The sequence below is a fragment of the Mobula birostris genome, chromosome 14 (genome assembly GCF_030028105.1).
Source record: "Mobula birostris isolate sMobBir1 chromosome 14, sMobBir1.hap1, whole genome shotgun sequence".
In the NCBI taxonomy this organism is placed as follows: domain Eukaryota; kingdom Metazoa; phylum Chordata; class Chondrichthyes; order Myliobatiformes; family Myliobatidae; genus Mobula; species Mobula birostris.
The window spans coordinates 59599759-59626040 of NC_092383.1; the positions used below are offsets into that span (position 1 = coordinate 59599759).

The 26282-nt window shown below is 42.4% G+C and overlaps 1 protein-coding gene across 6 annotated transcripts in view; it reads right to left on the minus strand.

The window, feature by feature from the left end:
• The window catches only part of LOC140209923 (neuron navigator 1-like), a 672220-nt gene that overhangs the window by 640102 nt on the left and 5836 nt on the right, over positions 1–26282 (minus strand). For all 6 annotated transcript variants that reach the window (XM_072278589.1, XM_072278590.1, XM_072278591.1 and 3 more), the window contains exon 2: positions 5213–5313. The gene's annotated coding sequence lies outside the window, so the exon portion shown is untranslated. The remainder of the gene's footprint in view (positions 1–5212; positions 5314–26282) is intronic.

Sequence of the window (26282 nt, forward strand, 5' to 3'; positions counted from 1 at the left end):
GTGTTCTTGATGGCGCTGACGGAGTTCACTGCTTTCAGCAGCTTTTGTCTATCCTGTTTAGGAGCTCCCCTCCATACCAGATGGTGATGCAACCAGTTAGAATGCTCTGCATGGTACATCTGTAGAAATTTGCATGAGCCTTTGGTCATACCAAGTCTCCTCAGACCACAGGTGCAGCCTATTTTCTTGGTGTCAGTGTCAAGGTTGTATTGTCAGGGGTTCATTGGCTGGCCACTCTTCTGCATTCCCTGCATTCCACATTACTGCTTGCTTAGTGATGTTGGACAGCTTGTGTCCGATCCTATCCCATCTTTTACTTAATTCTTCTTCCACTACCAGATGGTATGTCCTTTACCATAGATCAGTGTTGCTGATAACCTCTGGCCAGCGAATCTGAAGGACTTTTCTCAGGCAGCTATTCATAAAGGTCAGCACTTTCCTGATGAAAGCTTTTGTTGTCCTCCAAGTCTGCCCCATAGGGAAGAGCAGCCTGGAGTTGAACAGCCTGATCTCAGTCCACTGTGACAGATCCTTGACCAGATGTTCCTGAGCTGGATGAAGGCTGCACAAGCTGAGCTGACCCTTGCCTTGACATCAGCATCAGTGCCGCCCTGTCTGTCAATGGTAGGTGAAGACTCCTACCTCCTCAAGTTTACTTCCCTTGAGAGTGACTGAGTTGACGCAGGTTGAGTTGATCTTGAGGACTTCAATTTCATCTTTGTGGATATTAAAACCCATTCGCACTGATGTGGTTGTCAGGTCTATTGCTTTTTTCTGCATTGTCTTGTGGGTATGGGGCAGGAGAGATATATCATAGAACACAGAAATCTACAGCACATTACAGGCCCGTTGGCCCTCCAATGATCACGGAAGAAGAAGGGAACATGCCCACAATACTAATGCAAGTCGACATTGATGAACCCTGGGCACCCTCCCAAGACTATGGTCAACACGCTCCTAGAAGACAACGGCGCAGCTAATGTAGATGAAGTAAACACACTGATGAGGGAGAAGGAGAAGCGGAGAGTCCGTCATAGTGCCCGACGCCAGTGCCCTAGGCCTGAGTCGACATAGTAGTAGTAGGCCCACAATGTTGTGCTGACCATGTAAGCTACTCTAGAAACTGCATAGCCCTCCACTTTTCTAAGCTCCATGTACCTATCTAAGAGGTTCTTAAAAGACCCTATTGTATCCACTTCCACCACTGTTGCCGGTAGTGCATTCCACGCACCCACCACTCTGTGTGTGAAAAACTTACCCCTGACATCTCCTCAGTACCTGTTTCTAGGCACCTTAAATCTATGCCCCCTCACGTTAGCCACTTCAGCCCTGGGAAAAAGCCTCTGGCTATCCACACGATCAATGCCCCACATCATCTTATATACCCCTATCAGGTCGCCTCTCATCCTTCGTTGCTCCAAGGAGAAAAGGCCAAGTTCACTCACCCTATTCTCATAAGGCATGCTCCCCAATCCAGGCAACATCCTTGTAAATCTCCTGTGCACCCTTTCTATAGTTTCCACATCCGTCCTGTAGTGAGGTGACCAGAACTGAGTTAATAATTGTACATTGGTCAGTTTCTATATCATCAGTGAAGTCCACATTGTCCCAACTGTTTCCGTAGGGTCCATTGGATTCCATTCCACTTCTATGCTGTAGATGTCTTCATGATCCAGCCGATGACCAGAAAGAACAGGAAAGGGACATCAGGCACCCTTATCTGACCCCTTCCTTCACCTAAAAGCCACTGGTGAGCTGTCTGCTATGGTTGACTCTTCAGCATATTCCCTTGTACAAATTCTTCATCAGTCTGACCATTGTGCCTGCTACTCCAAGGTACACAGGATTCTCCACAGAGTCTTTGTCTACTTTGTCAAAGGCTTTTTCAATAATCGATGAATGAAGAATTTGCTGAAGGATCTTCCATCATTCTCCTGCCTTGTCAATGATGAAATGTTTTGAGGTGTCAGAAGGCAAGTTAGTCACCACAAGACATCCAGCTGATAGTGCTTTCTGGCTGATCCAGCCAAATTTCCAGTCAATAGTGATACAAGGTTGTGGATGGCAGTGGAATTAGCAATGGAAATGCGATTAAATATCAACAGAGTTGATGGTTAGTATCGCCCCACTTATTGAAGGAAAATATTGCTTTCCACTCACCAGCTCAGCCCTGAATGTTATTTTCCTATATGCAACCATGGGCTACATTTTCAGACCTGCAAATAGAAACTGAAGAATGTACAATTATCAATTAAAGTATGTCCTTGCAATAGGTAGAGCTCTATCCCCCAGTTTTCAGTATTAGCATCAAATTTTCTTGGTACAGCTTGTTTGCTCCAAAGCAAAGTTCCATTTTTCTTTGATCTTGTCTAAGGAAACTACCAATGTACTATTTTTTCACCATTTCTCCGTTTAGCCAAAACAGGACTGCTTTGAGTGAAAATCAGAAGGAGCTGCAGATGCTGAATACCTACAATAGAAAACACCAGATATACTTCGTTCCAGAATGAAAAACCTCATCCTGAAAGCAGATGCAGCGGAGATGGAGGAATTGAGAGAAGGGGACGGCATTCTTACAAGTAGCAGGATGGGATGAGGTATAGTCCAGGTAGCTGTGAGAGTCTGTTGGTTTACAATAGACATCTGGAGATAGAGACAGAGAGAGATCGAGAAAGGCAAGAGGAGTGTTGGAAATGGATCAGGTGAATTTGAGGGCAGGGTGGAAGTTGGATCCAGGAAAAGGAAGGGAAGTGTCATTGGAGATGTCCTCCTTTTTCAATGAAAAGGGCTTCCCTTCCTCCACCATCAATGCTGCCCTCAACCGCATCTCTTCTATTTCACGCACGTCTGCTCTTACCCCATCTTCCCACCATGCTACCAGAGATAGGGTTCCTCTTGTCCTCACTTACCACCCCACCAGCCTCTACATCCAGCACATAATTCTCCAAAACTTCCGCCCCCTCCAACTGCATCCGACCACCAAGCACATCTTTCCCTCCCCCCCGCTTTCTGCTTTTCCACAGGGATCACTCCCCATGTGACTCCTTTGTCCATTCCTCCCTCCCCACTGATCTCCCTCCTGGCACTTATCCTTACAAGCAGAACAAGTGCCTCACCTGCCCCTACACTTCCTCCCTCCCTACCATTCAGGGCCCTACATCGGTGAGGCAACAGTTCACCTATGAGTCTGTTGGGGTCATATACTGTGTTCGGTGCTCCCGGTGTGGTCTCTTGTATATCGGTGAGATCCGAAGTAGATTGGGAGACCACTTCACTGAGCATCTACACTCCGCCTGCCAGAACAAGCGGATCTCCCACTGGCCACCCATTCCATTTCTCATTCCCTTTCCAATATGTCCATCCATGGCCTCCTCCTCTGTTGGGATAAGGCTACACTTAGGTTGGAGGAACACCACCTTATATTCTGTTTCGGTGGCCTCCAACCTGATTGCATGAACATGGATTTCTCCACATCCAGTAATGCCTCCTCCCCATCATCATTTCCTATCCCCTTGGCCCTCTCACATGTTATCTCCTTGCCCGCCCATCGTCTCCCTCTGGTGCTCCTCCCCCCCGCCCCTTATTTTCTTCTTCCATGGCCTTCTGTCTCTTTCACCAATCAACTTCCTAGCTCTTTGCTTCATCCCTCCCCCCTCCAAGTTTCACCTATGGCCTGGTGTTTCTCACTCCCCTCCCCCCCAACCTTTCAACTCTACTCCTCAGCTTTTTTTTCTCCAGTCCTGCCGAAGGGTTTCAGCTCGAAACATCGACTTTTTTCCATAGACGCTGCCTGGCCTGCTGAGTTCCTCCAGCATTTTGTGTCTGTTGCTCAGATTTCCAGCATCTGCTGGATTCTTTCTTGTTCGTATTTTTCTCCAATCTATTGTTGGGCAATAGCAGATAAAGCAGACGTTGCCAGTATGGGAGGATTACACTGTTGCTGGTCCTTGGTATTCATTAACTTTGGGCTGTCTCAAAATAAATCAGGGCAACTGAAGAACCCCCATAACACTGTTAATCTGATAGAAAAAAAATTCACTAACCTTAACTTGCATTATTCTTAATGCAAAATTTGTACATCCAATAAGTGTATGGAAGCAAATTAAGTACATGTGGCAAATGTTTTATTTGTGAATTATGTAGACCAAAGAAAAGTTACTTCCATGTGTTGGCTGATGGTGCATTACAATAAAAATGGAAATCCTTACAGTGAATACTTCATAAGATTGCACTGACAGAAGGCTTGAATTGTTGATGTTACAGTGAAATTAATCTAAATTTTGGGAGCACATTTGTCCTACAAAAGTACTATGTAGGTTCAAAATAACTATCTTTCTCAGAGCATTAATAAACAATCATTTCAGATATAATCACTGAACTTTCTTAAATAATTAACACAAAATATTGGTCACCTGAAATCAAATTGATTCACCTACAGTTAGATGTTTTAACTTGAATCAAAGTGTATGCTTGGAAGAACCGAAGGACATCTTCGTCAATGAAACCTGTGAATCAAAATTCTTTCGCAATGGGAGCTCACAAGACTGCTGGTCTTGGAAAATTTTAAACTGGAATATCCACCTCCTCAAGTCATTAAATAGAACTGAACACACACCATACAGAATAGTCCCCAAATGTTGTAAGATGTTTCCCTGAGGGGATCTTGTACTGCTGTATTTCAAATTCAGATCAAATTTGGCTCCAGAGTTATATACTACTTTGGTTGTGCTTTTCGAAAACCACTTGGCAACAATTCCCCATAGAATCAACTTCTTTGATAAAGATGCAGTTATCCTTCTTAAACTCAAGTGCTTGAGCCCTTCATTATCCTTACAATTCTGTAAAGTGGCAGATTTTTCTTTATTAGATGCATTTCGAAATAAAAGTTTCGATTAAAAGACTCCTTTATTAAAAAAAACCTGCTCAATCATGGAGACAAATTGTCTGCCAAAAATGAAAAACCGATAATTTTAAATATAGCATCTCTAAGTCTACATTTTTAGATACTTACATCTTTAGATAGTAAAGCTACTTACTATCTTTATTGTGATAGCAAAGAAAAACAAAGTTGCATTTCTGGTTTTACAAATAGTACACATTAAAAGGTCAAAACAAAATGAGCATTTAAGAGTCAATTAAATAAATTCGACTTACAGAGTACATTTATACTCTATTTGCAATTGTTGAAATTAGTTACACAAAGGCTACTTACTCTTGGAAAGCTGATGACTACCAAGTTCCATTTCAATTTATCCTCCAATTTCATCCATGAAAATTTGCTGCATATTTTCACTGAAGATAGCCCTCATAAGACTGGAAAAAAAAGTCAAGTTCAAAGATGATCAGTCTCATGTTTTTAATCTCTACTAAATATTTATCCCAATTCATTTGCATTTTGGCACCAGTCAGCTTTTACACTTTCACTATGAAGACTGCTGTGCAGCTGCAGTTTACAATAGAGGTCTTATGGCATTTCAAGAATACTAATCTCTTCAGTTACTGTGTCTCACTGCACATCAGTGGTGTGCATTTAGGAAGATCTCATTAATTACTGCAGCAGTTGCAAAGGAAACACCCTCATCGAATTAAGCAACAAAGCTCCTTTCACAAATCGTCTGGAACCACCAAGTTAAACTCTGGCCCGGCAACCATAGTCTGCTTAAATGGAGCAAAAACAGAAGTTTCTCTATCAATATTCTGGATTCACCATTGATAACCTAATTGAGGAAACAATTTTACTGCCACAGAGCTCAAAGCAGATTTGTGCTTTTTCAATGTTTTCTGTCAATAAAATTCTCTATAAAATATCTGGGTTTTAGTCTCACTAAAAAAATTAATTATGAGGTTTTGTAAATCAAGGCTGACTTATGCTATGAATCATTGTAATAAAAAAAATCTTATAAAACTACGTATCAGCACCCAAATGGAGTAAATTGAACAAAAAAAAAATCCGCTGAAGACTGTTATCTGGAAACACATACCTTTTACAAGATGTACTTCTAGTCACACTTGGAATTAACTATGATTTAATGAGAACCTACTTCCAAAAGATATACTTTAACTCCAAAGCTGCTCATTGTGACTGGTTCAACTGCATATGCAGCTGGCGCCTAGATACAATGAGGCTGCAGGAAAGCAAAAGAGGCTCGTGCGAGGGCCTCCTGACAACAGCAACGTCAAAAAGAAGAAAAAGATTCAGTAATAAATTAATAAGAAATTACTGACCTGACAAAGACACAAAACTTGGCAGCTATTCAAAAATTTCCGCTGGATTAGCTCTCATTTTGTATCAATGCTAATATTTCTAATTTGGGGAAAATGGGTTGAGTGGGGTGAAGGGGGCAATGGGAAGAAAAAATATGGAATAATAAAAATGACCTATAAACTAGAAGAAATACAAAACCAGGCCTTAGCACAAGTATTTTATTTTAGAGCTAAAATAACTGCACAAGACATGTAAAGTATACACAGTTCTTAAATTTCCTTGAGAGATAATTTCATATCAAGGATGATAAATGATTACAAATGAATAAAATTATTCATAATATCTATTCCAAACAAACCTGAACTGCTGCAATTTAATACTTCTGTAAAGATAAACTCTAAGCAGCGAAACAAAAATTAAACTTGATAAAAAGAAAGCAGCATATCAATGAAATACATAATTTCCAATTTTGAAAAATCAATGCATGAACTTCAATCTACTGCTGAAAACTTGAAACAATAATTACATTTTACTATAGTTAACACTTTTACTTTAGAGTAAACTACCTACACTTAGGATTTTGTTAACCAAAGTACAAAGTGAAAAATTGCAGAGATAGCAATTGTACATCTCTAGATAACGTGTTTGATTTTCCCTCAGATAAATAGTAATAAATCATTATTTAAACTATTGGTAAATTATCTGTGTGATTTTCCACACTGTACTCTTCACACCCCTCATGAAAGTTCCCCCTCATGTAAAAATCTTCAACATTTTTACACCCATGATATCAGCTCAACATAATCAGTTGATTGTCAACAGATACAAATACGACTCTGGGGATCTCCCATCCACTACAGTTCCCACGCCCCACACTTCCCGTTTCTACCTCCTGCCCAAGATCCACAAACTGTCCAGGTAGACCCATTGTCTCAGCTTGCTCCTGCCCCACCAAACTCATTTCTGCATACCTCAACACTGTTTTATCTCCCCTTGTTCAATCCCTTCCAACCTATGTTCGTGACACTTCTCACGCTCTGAAACCTTTCAATGATTTTAAGTTCCCTGGCCCCCACCGCTTTGTTTTCACCATGGATGTCCAGTCCCTATACACTTCCATCCCCCATCAGGAAGGTCTCAAAGCTCTCCGCTTCTTTTTGGATTCCAGACCTAACCAGTTCCCCTCTACCACCTCTCTGCTCCATCTAGCGGAATTAGTCCTTACTCCTAATAATTTCTCCTTTGACTCCTCCCACTTCCTCCAAACTAAAGGTGTAGCCATGCGCACCCGTATGGGTCCCAGCTACGCCTGCCTTTTTGTTGGCTTTGTGGAACAATCTATGTTCCAAACCTATTCTGGTATCTGTCCCCCACTTTTCCTTCGCTACATCGACAACTGCATTTGCGCTGCTTCCTGCATGCATGCTGAGCTCGTTGACTTCATTAACCTTGCCTCCAACTTTCACCCTGCCCTTAAGTTTACTGGTCCATTTCCGACACCTCCCTCCCCTTTCTAGATCTTTCTGTCTCTATCTCTGGAGGCAACTTATCTACTGATGTCTACTATAAGCCTACTGACTCTCACAGCTATCTGGACTATTCCTCTTCTCACCCTGTCTCTTGCAAAAATGCCATCCCCTTCTCGCAATTCCTCCGACTCCGCCGCATCTGCTCTCAGGATGAGGCTTTTCATTCCAGGACGAAGGAGATGTCCTCCTTTTTTAAAGAAAGGGGCTTCCCTTCCTCCACCATCAACTCTGCTCTCAAACGCATCTCCCCCATTTCACGCACATCTGCTCTCACTCCATCCTCCTGCCACCCCACTAGGAATAGGGTTCCCCTTGTCCTCACCTACCACCTCACCAGCCTCTAGGTCCAACATATAATCCTCCGTAACTTCCGCCACCTCCAACAGGATCCCTCCACTAAGCACATCTTTCCCTTTCCCCCTTTCCCCGCTTTCTGCAGGGATAGCTCCCTACGTGACTCCCTTGACCATTCATCCCCCTCCATCCCTCCCCACTGATCTCCCTCCTGGCACTTATCCTTGTAAGCGGAACAAGTGCTACACATGCCCTTACACATCCTCCCTCACCACCATTCAGGGCCCCAGACAGTCCTTCCAAGTATGGCGACACTTCACCTGTGAGTCGGCTGGGGTGATATACTGCATCCGGTGCTCCCGATGTGGCCTTCTATATATTGGCGAGACCCAACGCAGACTAGGAGATCATTTCGCTGAACACCTATGCTCTGTCCACCAGAGAAAGCAGGATCTCCCAGTGGCCACACATTTTAATTCCACGTCCCATTCCCATTCTGATATGTCTATCCACGGCCTCCTCTACTGTAAAGATGAAGCCACACTCAGGTTGGAGGAAGATCACCTTATATTCCGTCTGGGTAGCCTCCAACCTGATGGCATGAACATTGACTTCTCAAACTTCCGCTAATGCCCTACCTCCCCCTCGTACCCCAACCATTATTTATTTATTTATATACAGTACACACATTCTTTTTCTCTCTCTCCTTTTTCTCCCTCTGTCTCTCTCATTATACCCCTTGCCCATCCTCTGGGCTTCTCCCCCTCCCCCTTTTCTTTCTCCCTACGCCTCCTATCCCATGATCCTCTCATATCCATTTTGCCAATCAACTGTCCAGCTCTTGGCTCCATCCCTCCCCCTCCTGTCTTCTCCTATCATTTCGGATCTCCCTCTCCCCCTCCCACTTTCAAATCTCTTACTAGCTCTTCTTTCAGTTAGTCCTGATGAACGGTGTCGGCCCGAAATGTCAACTGTACCTCTTCCTAGAGATGCTGCCATTCATGCCTGCTGCGTTCACCAGCAATTTTTATGTGTGTTGCTTGAAATTCCAGCATCTGCAGAATTCCTCATGTTTGCAAATAAGACTGTTTCTGCTCTCAACAACAGAGACTCAATTAGTTTGGCTGGATTCTCACTGACCAGAGACGTTAACCATCCCAAGTGAGATGTCATTTAAATAGAAGTTCCAAGAAATGAGTACTTCTGCTCCCTGAGTATAGGTAGAGACTGAAGACTGCAGCATCAGCAATGAGGACCAAGAAGGTTTGGACAAGGGAAGCACAGGAGTGCCTACAGGACGGCTTTGAATCTGTGGACTGGACTGTATTCAGTGATTCATCTTCGAACCTGGATGAGTATGCTGCAGTTGTTAATGACTTCATTAAAACCTGAGTGGATGAGTGTGTGCCCACAAAGACTTACTGTACATTCCTAAACCAAAAGCCATGGATGAACCAGGAGGTACGTCATCTGCTGAAGGCTAGATTTGTAGCATTCAAGTCTGGCAACCCAGGTTTGTATCAGAAAAACAGGTATGATTTGTGGAGGGCTACTTCAAGGGCGAAGAGACAATTTCGAACAAGGTTGGAGGCAAAATCGGATGCACGGCAACTCTGGCAGGGTCTGCAAGACATTACTTCCTACAAAGCGAAACCCAATAGCATGAATGGCAACGATGTTTCACTACCAGTTAAACTCAACGCCTTCTATGCATGCTTTGAAAGGGAGAAAACAACTACAGCTGTGAAGATCCCTGCTGCACCTGATGACCCTGTGATCTCCATCTCAGAGGCCAATGCAAGGCGGAAGGTCCTGATGGAGTACCTGGTAAGGCTCTGAAAACCTGTGCCAACCAACTAGCGAGAGTATTCAAGGACATTTTCAACCTCTCACTGCTACGGGTGGAAGTTCCCACTTGCTTCAAAAAGGCAACAATTATACCACTGCCTAAGAAGAATAATGTGGGCTGCCTTAATGACTAACGCCTGGTAGCACTCACATCAAGAGTGATGAAATGTTTTTGAGAGGTTGGTCATGACTAGACTGAACACCTGCCTCAGCAATGACCTGGACCCATTGCAATTTGCCTATCACCACAACAGGTCAACGGCAGACGCAATCTCAATGGCTCTCCAAACTGCTTTAGACCACCTAGACAATACAAACACCTACGTCAGGATGTTGTTCATTGACTATAGCTCAGCATTTAATACCATCATTTCCACAATCCTGATTGAGAAGTTACAGAACCTGGGCCTCCGTACCTCCCTCTGCAATTGGATCCTCGACTTCCCAACCGGAAGACCACAATCTGTGCAGATTGGTGATAACATATCCTCCTCATTGATGATCAACACTGGCGCACCTCAGGGGTGTGTGCTTAGCCCACTGCTCTACTCACTTTAGACACATGACTGTGTGGCTAGGTATAGCTCAAACACCATCTATAAATTTGCTGACAATACAACCATTGTTGGTAGAATCTCAGGCGGTGATGAGAGGGCGTACAGGAGTGAGATATGCCAACTAGTGGAGTGGTGCCACAACAACAACCTGGCACTCAACGTCAGTAAGATGCAAGAGCTGATTGTGGACTTCAGAAAGGTTAAGACAAAGGAACACATACCAATCCTCATAGAGGGGTCAGAAGTGGAGAGAGTGAGCAGCTTCAAGTTCCTGGGTATCAAGTTCTCTGAGGTTCTAACCTGGTTCCAACATATTGATGTAGTTATAAAGAAGGCAAGGCAGTGGCTATACATCATTAGGAGTTTGAAGAGATCTGGCATGTCAACAAATACACTCAAACACTGTGGAGAGCATTCTGACAGGCTGCATTACCGTTTGGTATGGAGGGGCTATTGCACAGAACCAAAAACAGCTCTAGAAGTTTGTAGATCCAATCATCTCTATCTTGGGAACTAGCCTACAAAGTACCCAGGACATCTTCAGGGAGCGGTGTCTCAGAAAGGCAGTGTCCATTATTAAGGACCTCCAGCACCAAGGGCATGCCCTTTTCTCACTGTTACCATCAGGTAGGAGATACAGAAGCCTGAAGGCACACACACACACTCAGCCACTCAGGAACAGCTTCTTCCCCTCTGCCATCTGATTCCTAAATGGACATTGAATCTTTGGACACTACCTCACTTCTTTTAATATACAGTATTTCTGTTTTTGTACTGTTTTTAAAAATCTATTCAATATACGTAATTGATTTACTTGCTTATTTTATTTAATTTATTTTTTTCTCTCTCTGCTAGATTATGTATTGCAATGAACTGCTGCTGCTAAGTTAACAAATTTCATGTCACATGCTGGTGATAATAAACCTGATTCTGATTTTGAAACACTACTGTGTTGATACACTTAGACTGTCCACAACTGACATAATTGGAATTTAAAAAGCCATGGAAACATTTCAATGATTTAAATACCAAATTAAGTTTTTTATGGTGAAACTACTTTTTCTCATCATTAGACAATTTTTCATCAAAAAGTCTTAACAATTTAAAATAAGTGATAATCCTCTATTGATCTGCTACACAAGGACTCTTCTTTCACAAGTACCTGAATTCTATGACAACAATAAAGTTGTTCTGCTGAGCATAACTACCTGAAAAAGCAAAAGCCCTTTATTTTGGAAAATCTGCTTCAGCTCTGAGCTCACCTTATACTTCTCATTGTTGTTAAAAATAATAGCAGAAATAACAGCATTATCACCCAAAGCAATACACACAAAGTGCTGGAGGAACTCAGCAGGTCAGGTAGCATCCATGGAAATGATAAACAGTCGACGTTTCGGGCCAAGACCCTTCTTCAGGACTGGAAGGAAAGGAGGAGCTCCAGAGCCTGAGGGGTGTTGTGGATGTGGGTGGGAAGGGACTGAACTATGGGGGATGGATGATCACCCATTCACTGAATGATGCAGGCTGTTTATTCCCTTTCCTCCAACACTAACACTGACAGCGAAGGGAATTCTCTAAGTTATCTGGATGCAAAAGAGGATCTGCAAATAGCCCAAAGGCAATTAGGCAGGAATAGATAATAAAATTAATTAACCTTATATTCAATTAATGCTGATGTCAGCACAGCTCCCAAAAGCAAACTGTGAAATGCCATCAGTAAGCTACGAAGAACTGACAAACCTTCATGTGTGATGCCTATACAAGAACTACCAGCAGCAGATTGTGCTTTTAATAGTTCTGTACAAAAGTGGATAAACAACAGCTAATAGAGATTTTCTGCAGTTGCAAATATTTCTGCTAGACTTAATACGTTGATGACTGATGGTGGGGTTATCGATAACCTTATTATGATGAACAAAGAGACAAAAACAAAGATGTCTTATCACTTAAGTGACTCCCGAAAAGATTGGACTGGAAGCTGCGATCTAGTCCTAGTCAGCTGATGCATGGACCTCAGTTTTCCTTGAATGAAAATGCAGGTTTTTAGGTGCAGAAATAGCACACTTCTCAACACCCTCCCCCAAGACATATTCTGACACGGAGGAAGATTATGTTCTGACTGTAACCTCAACACAATATTCCTATCTATGCCAGCAACACTTCACCTTCCTCTGTGAATATCGAAGTTATCAAAGTGCTGAAGTAGTTAACACCTAGTAAAAACACTGGAGGATAGGAAGTGGTCAACAGGAGAGCAATATAATACATCTGGGAAAAAAAAACAAACAAGGGAATACCTAACAAATGATAGGAAATTAAGAAGCATACAGGAATAAGGAGACCTTGGAGCATGTAGTCACAGATCCCTGAAGACTTAGGCAGTAAATAATTGTGCCCTGGACCAAGCCACGGATTACAAGGGTAGAAGGATCATGCAACTATGCTGAACACGACTAAGCATCAAGCATTGCGTGCATTTCTGGTCAAAATACTACAGGGCACCACAAGATATCACTGGTGACACTACTCAGCAGTGCAGGCAAGATTTATCACAACTGATAATGCCGGAAACACTCAGCAGATCAGGTAGCATCTGCGAAAGGTGAAAAGTTTAGCATTTCACATCCAAGATCCTTCAGCAGAACTGCTTTTGTCTGTTAAATGTCTTAGATCTGAAACTTTAACTCTGTTATTCATTACACTGATGACATTTCAGCAGCTGAGGATTTCCAGCATTTTCTGTTTGTATCTCAAATTTTCAGAATCTGCAGTTCTTTTTTCCAATTTTCAAGATTTACAAGAATGTTACTTTACAAACCACCATTCCACTGAGATATGTGACATGCTGTGCTGGTCTTCTCAGCGTGAAATGATCATTAATCAAGTTAACCCAGAGAAAGCAAGCTGCCAGAGAAGACAATGAAGGCAGATGCAATTAGAATGCTTAAAAGTCATTTGGAGAGGTGCATGGATAGAAAAGGCATGGAGGAATACAGAGATGAGGAGGAATTTCTTTGGCCAGAGGGTGGTGAATTTGTGGAATTCATTGCTACAGGTAGCTGCAGAGGCCAAGGCATTGGGTATATTTGTAGCAGAAGTTGCTAGGTTCTTGATTACTCGGGGTGTCAAAGGTTATAGAGAGAAGGCAGGAGAATGGGGTGGTGGGGGGCAATAAATCAGCCAGCCATGATAGAATGGTGAAATTGACTCAGTGAGCCAAATGGCCTAGTTCTGCTTTCATATCTTACATTCTTATGGTCCAACATGGACAAATGAAAATAGTATAGATAGGACACGGGTGTGTGTGCCAGAAGAGTCCATTTCTGTGGTTCTATGATTCTATGATAAAATAGTGTTTGTGACTGTTTCCCATCTATTGGAAGGCTGGTGTAAATTATTTGTGCAATTTTAGTATGACTCCTCAATCAAGGATGCACAAAATAACTTTATGCTCTGTACTGTTTTAAGCACGTCTATCACTGTGGTCCTGGGAGAGCACTGCATTGACCTAGGAGGTATCAAATAATTTAAAAGCACATCCTCTCCCAAACCTGAAAACTCTCCCTATCCCCTCCAATCTCACAGATCTTTCTCTCATGTAGGTACCTCTGCTAACCATGCCACCCTATCCTGTGGCTAGCTTTCGTCCTTAATCCTCCCACTTCAACCACAATACCAGGCTCACCGACCCCTCTGCCCAATACTTTCTCCCACAAAACTGCTATTGGCTTCCCTCATTTCATCACCAACCACAAACTCCCGCCTTTTCTCAAATGCAGGCACGACCTCATCATTCCAGGTACAGATCACAAGAAGAGAAGAAGCAGGCAAAGGGCTAGCTCCTTCTCTCCAGGTTTGTCATTCACTTACAACAGTTTCAGTCTCAGTATCACTTCCAGTACTCTCCCCAAATCCTTAATTCCCTCCTCCATGCAAAGAAATCAATATTTCTTTTGAATGAACCGCATGATGCAATTTGAGAATTCAAAAGCTTCCTTGGCCTCTTAATGAAGAACTTTCTCCTCAACTCAGCCCTATTTGTCCATTCCTTTATTGTGAAAATGTGTGGCTGCTCCTACATTCCTTGGTAAGGGGAAACTCCTCTCGGCACACAGCCTGTTCAAACACTTAAATATTGTTGTGAATTTCAATGAGATTTCCTCTCATTCTTCTGAACACTTGAGAATGTAATCTCAAACTACTCACTCTCTCCCCCCGTCAATACCTCCACCTTTCCTGGAAATGATTAGCGAATCTTCACTCTTTTCCTCTATGGCAAAAACAAATTCAATCTAAGGAAAAGATCTGCTTGAGGTGACCAGTGCCCCCTCTCCACCATACAAGTGCTAAGTGATTCACCCACTTTCTATGAACAAGACTGCAACAGCGCCAATGCTGGCTGGCATACTGAGCTCAGGAGAGGAGGACCACACTACATAATTGTAATAAACACACAATACCCACAAACATGCATAATGAATGTGGATAAAATGCTGGAGGAACTCAGCAGGCCAGGCAGCATCTACTGAAAAGAGCAAACAGTTAATGTTTTGGGTCTAGACTGTTCATCAGGACTCAGGGTCTCGGCCTGAAATATTGACTGTTCACTCTTTTCCATAGATGCTGCCTGACCTGCTGAGTTCCACTGGTATTTTGTGTGTGTTGCTTTGATTTCCAGCATCTGTAGATTTTCTTGTTTGTAAAGAATGCAGATGATGTTCACAAAATAGTAGCCAATCATCTTCTCTCTTCTAGAAAAATTGCCTCCCATTAAGTTAAATACAATGATCTACAAATCTTCAACAAGCTCTACAAAAAGTACCATTAAGTTAAATGTAGTGGCTTACAGATCCTCAATGAATTCTACAAAAAGATCTGAAATGCTTATTTCATCCAGAGTCAGCGTCAAATAACTTCCAAGTAAATTACAATATAACTGTATACTACCATCTCCAACTAAGTTACTATTTGGCAAAAAGCAGCTAGAACTACTGCCACAGATTTGACTGTCCCTTTAACCAGAATGGGAAACAATCACAAGAGTTTCAGATACTTAATCTACTTCAATCAGTGACTCCTCTGAGAGGTTATAGTTTTTTTTAAATGAAGAAAAGAACAATGCAACAAGTCACTAACCGCAATTTTGTAAAGACATTGAGTATGTGATGGTACATCAAATTTCTGCAATAGTCACTTATTTTGCTTTAAAACCAGATGCTCTTCATCCCCACTCCGCTCCCCCCCCCCAAACCATTGGGCACCTAGAGTTTTGTTTTCCATAATCCAGCAATTCATTCCCAAATTAAGTCATGACTGAAGAGAAGTGTGAAGTGGTTCACTTTGGGAGGTTGTATCTGAAGGCAGAATACAGGGTTAATGACAAGATACTTAGCAGTGTGGAGGTTTAAGGTGGCACTGGTGATGCCCAGCGACTACTTATCGGCGGCAAAACACCAACAATGTAGAAGCAAGCAGAGGTGGAGGTTAGGTAAGGTCAAGGCAAGCAGAGGCGGAGACAGCAGCGAGGGAAGTCCCGTTATCTGATCAATTTAAGTGCTGGGCCGAATTAGGAAGGTCAGGTACAGGCCAAATAGTGGCAGCGAGGTCCCGGCCCCAGAGCTGTCCGAAAGCGAGGAATGATCCAATGGTGATACGATTTAGGTGCCGAGCAAGATGGAAAAGGTCAGGGTGTTGGGACCGGAGGCGAAGGACAGGGCAGTTCTGCTTGCTGCTCCACCATATTTACTCGGCTCTGCACCGAACAGAAGTCGTGGCCTGCTTCAGCTGCAGTGCTACCTGACTTTGTGTCTTTTGTAAAACTTCAGATCTGAATACTATTTGCTTACTTTTATCGATTGCATGGTTTATATTTCTTTCTCTTTGCACATTGGGTGTTTGACTCTTTTTTTTAATGGATTCTTTTGGTGCTTCTTTGTTTTGTGGCTACTTGTAAGCAGATGAATCTCAAGGCTCTATACTGTATACATACTTTAATAATGAATCTTTTGACCTTTGAACAGTGGGATCTTGTGGTGAACATCCACAGAACTCTCGAAGTTTTCATGCAGGTCAATAGAGTGATTAAAAAGGCATACGGTTTATTGGCATTCATTAGTCGTAGGATTAAATCCAAGAGCCACAAGGAAATGCTGCAGCTCTATTAAACCTTGGTTAAATCACACTTGGAATATTGTGTTCAGTTCTGGTCCTCTCATTATAGAACAGATATAGAAGCTTTAGAGTAGGTGTAGAGGAGATTTACCAGGATGCCGACTAGATGAAAGAGCATGTCTTATGAGGATAGACTGGGCAAGCTAGGGTTTTTCTCTTTGGAGTGATAGAGGATGAGAGGTGACTTGATAGAGGTGCACAAGGTGATAAGAGGCATAGATTGAGTTTTCAGCCGGAGTCTTTTTCCCAGATGGAAATGTCTAATACTGGGGGTCATAATTTTAAGGTAATTGTAGGAAAACATAAGGGGGATGTCAGAGGTAATATCTATTTATATCTCTCCCTCTCCCCCTCTCTCCCTGAGTGGTGCGTGCATGGAACGAACTGCCGGGGAGGTAGCTGAGGCAATGCTCATTCTGACTCTGAAACATCAGGGGCATTTCAGAAACTCTGAGGTGGGCACATGAGTGATAGAAAAATGGAGGGCTACGTAGGAGGGAAAGGTTAGATTGATCTTAAAGTAGGTCAAAAGGTCAACTCAACACCACGGGCCGAAGGGCCTGTTCTGTGCTTCTACTGTTCTATGTTTTATTATTGAGATAATATTGCGGCCCTTCGAGCTGCACACCCAGCAATCCCCCAATTTAATCCTAGCCTGATTAGGTGACAGTTTACAATGACCAATTAACCTACCAACTGGTATGCCTTTGGACTGTGGGAGGAGACCAATGTCATCACGGGGAGAACGTACATACTCCTTACAGGAGGCGGCAGGAATAGACCGGGTCGCTGGTACTGTAAAGCGTTGTGCTAACCACTACGCTACCATGACACCTTATGTTCTAAATTGAGATTTTGACTTTCTGGTCTTAAAAACACAATTTCTCTCCTTTCTGCATATATCTGTTCCATCTCATGCTATACCTATGCCTGTATCCACCACCATCTTCCTGGGACCTTCAGGCATACCAACAAATTTCACATGTCACCAGATTTGTACATCTGTATGAAAATAAAAAATAAAAGGCTCATTGAATGATAATAGTCTGAAGACACACTTGCAAATGGAAATGCAATCTATCTTGGTCATGCACATTGCATCAAAAATGTTTAAATTTTCTTCATCTTATTTCACTTTTTCCTCCTTGAGCCCTAATCTATCTCCATGAATAACTTTGATCATCAGATTTCCATATCTGTTACTTCTCAGCAAATGGACCTCTTGCCTCATGAATCTGAATGTTCTGAGTATGAATCCCACTCCAGAGTCTGAAACAAAGCGAAATTCTAGGCTTGATGCTCCTGCGCTGAATGGTAGGATGTTCTATGTTTCAAATGTGGAGTTAAGACAAGGACCTGCCCACTTCAGTAGAAGCAAAAGGTCCCATGACATTATTCCAAAGAGCACAGAGGTGTCTCCGGTGTCCCAGTCCAATAATTGGCCATTAATCAATAATACTAAACAGAATGGAGTCCAAAATATATTATTCAGATGTTATCACATCACTTTTTACACTGCTTTTTCGCTAAGAACTTTGGTGGGTCATGAATGCGATATATAAATACAAGCCCTGGTCTTCGTTCAACTGATAAAGGATGAATAAATACTGGTAAAGGGAGCAAGAGAAAATTAGTGTATGCCAGCAAGACACATAAAGGTACTAGGCCCTCCTACAACCACATAAATAGAGCAACAAAAATAAACTTGGGCTTGTGGCAGATGCAAGAGAAACTATAAAGAGGATTAAAGAAATTACTGAAGTATTGAACAAATTTTGAATCTATTACAAAGTACAATATATGTGGAAATAACTCAGAAAATGTGTAGCTTGGGTAGTGGGTGGTTGATGGCTGGGTTGGAATGTTCTCCAATCTTAGCAATCCATTTGCAAATATTTTGTCACCGTTTGAGGAGACTTCATCAGTGCACTGTTCATTTGTGTTAGGAAATATGATGAAATCTGTTACTGACTTGGTCAGGAGCACTGATAATACCTCCTCGTATGGTGATGAAACATTTGCAAATGGATTGCCAAGAACAGAGAACAACTCAACCCAACTACAATATATGAGGGGTGATTGATAAGTTCATGGCCTAAGGTAGAAGGAGTCAATTTTAGAAAACCTAGCACATTTATTTTTCAACATAGTCCCCTCCTACACTTACACATTTATTCCAGTGGTCGTGGAGCATATGGATCTTGGACCTCCAGAAAGTGTCCACAGCATGGGTGATTGATAAGTTGTTAACTGAAGAGTTATTAACCTCAAACTTTCTGCATATTCACTCAAAGCGGTGAACTACATGTGCATGTAATAAGAGCTGTATAACTCATCTCCTTCTACCTTAGGCCACGAATTTATCAATCACCCCTGTTGTGGGCACTTTCTGGAGGTCCAAGATCCGTATGCTCCACAACCACTGGACGAAGTATGTAAATGTAGGAAGGGACTATGTTGAAAAATAAATGTGCTAGGTTTTCTAAAATTGACTCCCTCTACCTTAGGCCACAAACTTATTAATCACCCCTCGTATGTCCCAGAAATATCCAGGAACAAAGGATGTAATGACTAGGAGGCTTAAGATTAATTTGCATCAGTAAATGGAAAGTTATTGAGAAATTAAAGGAACACAAAATTATAAAATAGATGTCAATAGATGCAAAAGGTGCATCCGTGTGGCACCTCCAACATTCACTGCAGTTTGAAACTGACTTAATTGGCTGAAAATCACAAAGAGAACACTGAAAGAGGGAATTACAGGCCAGTTAATCTGACATCAGTTGTGAGGAAAAATGATGAAATCTATTACCTGACTTGGTAAACAGGCATTCAGAAAACCATAATTTGATTCAATAATTTCTGAAAGAGAAATCATGTAATTACAGATCTTATTATCACGTCGACCACCTTTGCTCCATCTGCTGTACCAACCAAGATCTCCCGATAGCCAGCCATTCTAATTCAACTTCCCACTCCCACACTATCACATCTGCTGATGGCCTCCTTCACTGTCCAGTTGAGACTAGATGTAAATTACAGGGATAGTACCTTATATCCCACTTTGCAAGTCTCCAACCTTCCAGTCCTTCCCTATTTTCTTCATGATCCTAATCTTCCCAACACCATCTCTTACCCCTCCCCATCCCCTCCATCTGCCCATCATCCAAAATATTCCTTCCATTGGACCCCTCCCACCTTCTTCCTTTTATTCTATTGTCCATTGTTCTCTCCTATCAGATTCTATCTTCAGCCTATCGTACCTCCTCACCTACATTTGCTCATCAGCTCTTGCACCCCTTCTCTTTTCTCTTCCCTTTTTATACTGACCATCACCCTTTTTTACTTTCCAGTCCTGATGAAAGAATCAACCTGGAATAGATTTGCTCATTTCCCTCCATAGATGCTACCTGACCAGCTTCATCCTGTGTTGCTCCAGATTTCTAGCATCTGCAGTCTCTTGTCTTTCTAATTATTGACTTTGTTAGTGCAAAGTAGAGAGCGAGGAGACACAATACATGTGGATTTTAGGAAAATTCAATAAGACATCAGGCAAGATGTTACAGAAAACAAACATGGCTTATGGATCTACGTATTAGGTAGCGGACTGGTTAAAGGACTGGAAGTAGGAATAATTGAGTTGGCATGAGTATATAGTCTGTAGCGAACACAGTACAATAGCCAATGAGAGCCAGTCTCATTGAAACATAAAAAAGTATAAAAAGGTTTAGAAGGATAAATGTTGAAAAGCTATTTGATGAAGATTAAGAGCTTCAAACTAAAGGGCAAAGTCTCAGACCAAGAGTTTCAGTAAGGGAAGAAGTTTTGTTACACTGAGGGTCATGGCCTCAGGCATTCTCTATTCCAGAGGGTTCAATTATTTAAAGCTGAAATCTGTAGGTTTCACAGTCAGGGAATTGATGGAGTATGGAGATCAGATGGAAAAGTGAACCTGATCCATTATGGTATTATTGGATGGCACAAGTTTAAGGAGTTATACAAACACTGGTATTGTGTGTCCAATCTTGCAACAGCTAATCTGCTAATCCCACATGAGAGCAACGCAACTGCTCAACAATTATCTTGCTATATTTCAACCAAGTGGTGTTAATCCCTCTGGAATTGGGAATCCGTAAGTTTCTACATCCAGAGCAATAACATCATAGATGACTCTAATGGCAGCTCTGATTGAAAACAATGGAAAACATGATATATTCTCATTTTAGCTTGCTACAGCTGAGAATGAAAACTGCATCTATGATGTGTACAATCAGGAATGAACGATCCACAGAATGCCGCCAGCACACTGGCCCTTTAAGAAGCCACTGGCGAAAAAGGGGCCGACGTGCTGGTCCAATGGTGTATATAAAAGAAAAAGGTTTTTGACTCCCAATACCAATCATCTTGCTGACAAACGTACAGTGCCTGGTAAATAAAACTGACAATCTCAGAGCTATGGTGCCGTAGCAGAGGAACGTTAGGAACGCATGTGTCCTTTGTTTTACAGAATCTTGGTTAACCCCTTCCTTGCCAGACACAATGATGGGTTCACAGTTCATCGTCAGGATAGGTCGGTCAAGTCTCTCAAAAGTAGAGCTGGAGGTGTATGCCTCATGATCAACTCCTCGTGGTGTACTAATGTGCCAGTGACGCCCTAATATTGCTCACTAGACCCGGCATACCTTGCAATTAAGTGCTAGCTATTCTACCTGCCACAGGAGATTTCATCGAACTTTTTGGTAGCGTTGTCCATTGCACCTCAGGCTAATATCAAACAGGCTCTACACGAACTGAACAATGTAATCAACAGGCATAAAACAGTATTCCCCATCATTCTGGGGGATTTTAACCAGGCCAGCTTGATAAAGTCACTAAATAATTATTACCAACAAATCACTTGTAGTATAAGAGGAAATAACACACTGCATCACTGTTACACTAAGATCAAGAGTGCCTACTGTGCTATCCCACACCCACACTCACACCTCTGTAAGCCTGATCACCTGGCTGCACCTCTGCTCCCTGAGTATTGGCAGAAACTGAAGACTGCAGCACCAGTGGTGAGGACTAAGAAGATATGGACCAAGGAGGCACAGAAGCGCTTACAGAACTGCTTTGAATCAATGGACTGGACTGTTTTCAGGGAGTCATCTTCAAGCCAGGATGAGTATGCACAGTTGTCACCGATTTCATTAAAACCTATGTGGTGAGTGCGTGCCTACAAAATCTTACTGTACGTTCCCAAACCAAAAGCCTTAGATGAACCAGAAGGTTCGTAGTCTGCTGAGGGCTAGGTCTGTGGCATTTAAGTCTGGCAATTCAGGTCTGTATAAGAAAACCAGGTATGACTTGCAGAGGGTGATTTCAAGAGCCAAGAAACAATTTCACGAGAGGTTGGAGGCAACATCGGATGCACATCAACTCGGACAGGGTTTGCACACCATTACTTTCTATAAAGCAAAACCCAACGTCATGAATGGCAGCAATGCTTCACTATCAGACGAGCTCAACGCCTTTCATGCTCGCTTTGAAAGGAAGAATAGAAACACAGCTACGAGGATCCCTGCAGCATCTGATGACCCTGTGATCTTTGTCTTGGAGTCTGACGTCAGGCTGTTTTTCAAGAGGGTGAACCCTTGCAAGGCAGCAGGGCCTGGAGTACCTAGTAAGGCTCTGAAAACCTGTGCTGACCAACTGGCGGGAATATTCAAACACATTTTCAAGCTCTCACTGCTATAGTCAGAATTTCTCACCTGCCTCAAAAGGGCCACAATTATACCAGTGCCCAAGAAGAGCAGTGTGAGCTGCCTCATTGACAATCGTCCAGCAGCGCTCATATTAACGGTGATTAAGTGCTTTGAGAGGTTGGTCATAGCTAGAATCAACACTAGTCTCAGAATGGGCCTGGACCCACTGCAATTTGCTTATCGTCACAATAGGTCTGCAGCAGATGTGATCTTAGTGGCTCTCCACACAGCCTTGAATCACCGGGACAATGCAATCAGCATGCTGCTTATTGACTATAGCTCAGCATTTCAAACCATCATTCCTACAATCCTGCTCAAAAAGCTACCTGGGCCTGAATACCTCCCTCTGTAACTGGATCCTTGACTTCCTAACCAGAAGACCACAATCTGTACAGATTGGAAATAACATCTCCACCTCACTGACTATTAACACTGGTGCTCCACGGGGATGTGTGCTTAGCCCAATGCATGACTCTCCCTACACCCATGACTGTATGGCTAGGCATAGCTCAAACAGCATCTATAAACTTGCCGATGATACAACCGTTGTTGGCAGAATTTCAGATGTTGATGAAACAGCGAACGTGATGAGATATCCCAGTTAGGTGAGTGATGTCAAAGCAACAACCTTGCACTCAACATCATCAAGACCAAAGGGCTGATTGTGGACTTCAGGAAGGGTAAAATGAGGGAACACAAACCAATCCTCATAGACGGATCAGAAGTGGAGAGAGTGAGCAATTTCAAGTCCATGGGTGTCAATATCTCTGAGGACCTAACCTGGACACAACATACTGATGCAGCTATAAAGAAGGCTAGACAGTGACCATGTTTCATTAGCAATTTGAGAAGATTTAGTTTGTCAAATAACATACTCAAAAACTTCTACAGATGTACTGTGAAGAGCATTCTCACTGGCTGCATCACTGTCTGGTACGCGGGGAGGGGGCGGGGGCTACTGCACAAAACTGAAATAAGTCGCAGAAGCTTGTAAAATTAATCAGCTCTATCATGGGTATCAGCCTCCACAGTATGCAAGACATCTTCTTAAAGGAGCCGTGCCTTAGGAAGGCAGCGTCCATCATTAAAGATCCCCACCACCCAGGACTTGCCACCTTCTCACTGTTATCATCAGGAGGGAGGTACAGAAGCCTGAACACACACAATCAGTGATGCAGGGACAGCTTCTTCCCTTCTGTCATCCAATTTCTAAATGGACATTGAACCCAAGAATACTACCTCACTAGTTTTTTTTAACATTTCTGTTATTTTGCATGACTTATTCTAACTTAATTGTTTAATATACAAATATATACTGAACGCAACTCAGTTTTTCTTTCTATATTTATTTATCATGTACCTCATTGTACTGCTGTTATAAAGTTAACAAATTTCACAACATCTGCCGGTGAAAACAAATCTGATTCTGATTGTGATTCCCACCAAAAAATACATATCTGAGTACGAATTTAAGTTATTATGTGTTCGTAAAGCATGTTATAAATCAAAATTGTTTTGATTAAAATATAGCTACCTCACAAATAAAATATGGGGAAATAATTCGAAGATGTGGCAAATAAGGCTTATATGTTAAGCTTTTCTAACAAATGTATTAAAATAAGCTAAAGAGGAAATTATCTGTGTTGTGCTCACATTACTGCATTTTATCTCTGCTACATGTGCAAGGAGAAATTTCGGTCAAGCACTAAGTATCCATGGCAAGATTCCAAGGCCAATGACTTCTACTTAGTGAATCCAGAAGCTTCTTCGACATGTCACATGATTACTCATAAATACACACAGTCGGCCACAGTCACTTAAAATAGTTTATGAGAAAGGATTTTAGGAAGCATTAATATCAAACAAATTAGAGGAACTGTATCTATATATTTCCTGATAATAGCTTGTATTGTTTTACAACTGCCTTTAGCCAACCTTTTATGTGGTCCAGGCTAAGGCTCCACTTATGCAATCCACTTAATGCACTACAAACCCTAAATCCAAAGTCAATGTCTCAGATGATCTGCCCCAAGGTTTGTAAAAATATAGATGAAAATGAGCTTCTCAGCAGATATAGGACAGGGAAGAGAAAGACAAGTGCGAAAACATCCACAGACAGATGTCCTGGCCTCATCTGCCAACCTAAGGCAAGCATAAAATGATTTCCTGGGAGGGTCAATGATCATGTGCCAGAACCAATTGATGCTGCCAGCTGGCAGGTTGGTCATGTGGACAAAGTCTCAGCTGGGTTGTCGAGGACACATAAAGGAAGGCCATGAGGTTTCCTCTTAGAGCCTGGAACCCATGTCCTGATTTCACTTGATGGAAGACCCTTCAGGGACCAAAATTAAATTTCAACTGGGCTCTCAGTAACATAGTCCAAGAACAATTTGTAAACATCTGAAAACTCCAGCCCATACCTCGCCAGCTAACCGCAGTAAAAACTTATTCTGGCAGTCAGGAGGGATAAGTTGTTAAACCCCAAGTACTACTTTAGCCAATATTTAACTTGGCCTTGGTGAGGAGACTGAATAAAGTTCTTGGAAAAAAAACTTGTGTTTCCCCCAGACATTGCGGCTACAACTATCCGGCCAGGCATGGTCCTGTGGTCCACAACAGCCAAGCTGGCATACGTTGTGGAATTGACAGTCCCACGGGAAGATGGAGTTGAAGAAGCTTATGAGAGGAAAAAGACCAAGTACTCTGAACTGGCAACTGAAGCTGCCCAGAATGGCTGGAAGACCAAGATTTTCCCTGTAGAAGTGGGATGCAGGGGATTCGTTGCTACATCTACAACCAACCTATTGAAGAAGATGGGGGTGAGGGGTTATTCACTCCAACAAGCAATCAATTCCTTGTCAAATGCAGCAGAAGAAAGCAGTAATAGGATTTGGATTAAAAGGAAAGACACCAACTGGGCTGCAAGATGAAGACAGGAGGGCATGGAACTGAGGGGTGTATCTGGGACACCAGGTAGCACCGTTGAGCCCTCTGGAGATGTCGTGGGCTTATCAACGAAACATCAAAGAAGGAGGATGCCCACCTGATGACCCCAATGACCTACCTACCCTCCATCCTTGTCACCACTCCAAGCCCACTTCCAACATCAAGAGTGCCAACTTACCATAGGGATTGAAACATCAAGTCCTAGTAGCTCGACTATCCATAGTCAAGTCAGGTAGCTGGAGCTGAATCCATGGCCAGATAGTCCATGACCTTATTGAATGGTGGAACAGGCATGATGGGCCAGACGACCTTTTCCTGCTCCTATTTCTTATGTTCTTATTCATATTCCAGCATTAATTTTGGACTAGATATTGATCCTGCATTCTGATATGAAATGTAAGCAGATCCATTTTGTTCTTGTTCTAACATATGCCTAACAGTACATGGATGTGCTTTCTGTACATTTTTAATCCAGGAAGACAAATAAACCTTGTTCATTTTGGAATCACTTATATTTTTCAAAGCTTAGGGAATTCTTGTACTACCCCTGGAATTCCATTTTTATGACCTTAAAAGGTCTCAGATTCTCCAGAATTGGCACTGAGATCTGCTGAAAAAATATCGATTCCCAACCAATCAAGTCAAACTGACGTCCACAGCTGAAAATCAGGATTGACCCTACTATTGCCATGTTAGTGGCACATGGCAATGAGGCAGAGATCCATTCCTGATGTAATCAGACTTTCGGTAATAAACATCTTCTTGGATACTCAGCAGCAGTAAAAGCTTCTTAACAGCTTTAAGAATTAACACATTCAGGTGTTGAAAAATGGATCAGGAAATATTACCAAGGAGCCCATGAGAAAGAAGCTGGCTGGTGGCGTAGTGGTATCAGCGCTGGACTTCGGAGCGAAGGCTCCTGTGTTCGAACGCAGCCGGCTCCCCAGGCACGCCTTCCATCCGTGCTAGGTTGAGAGTCGAGCTA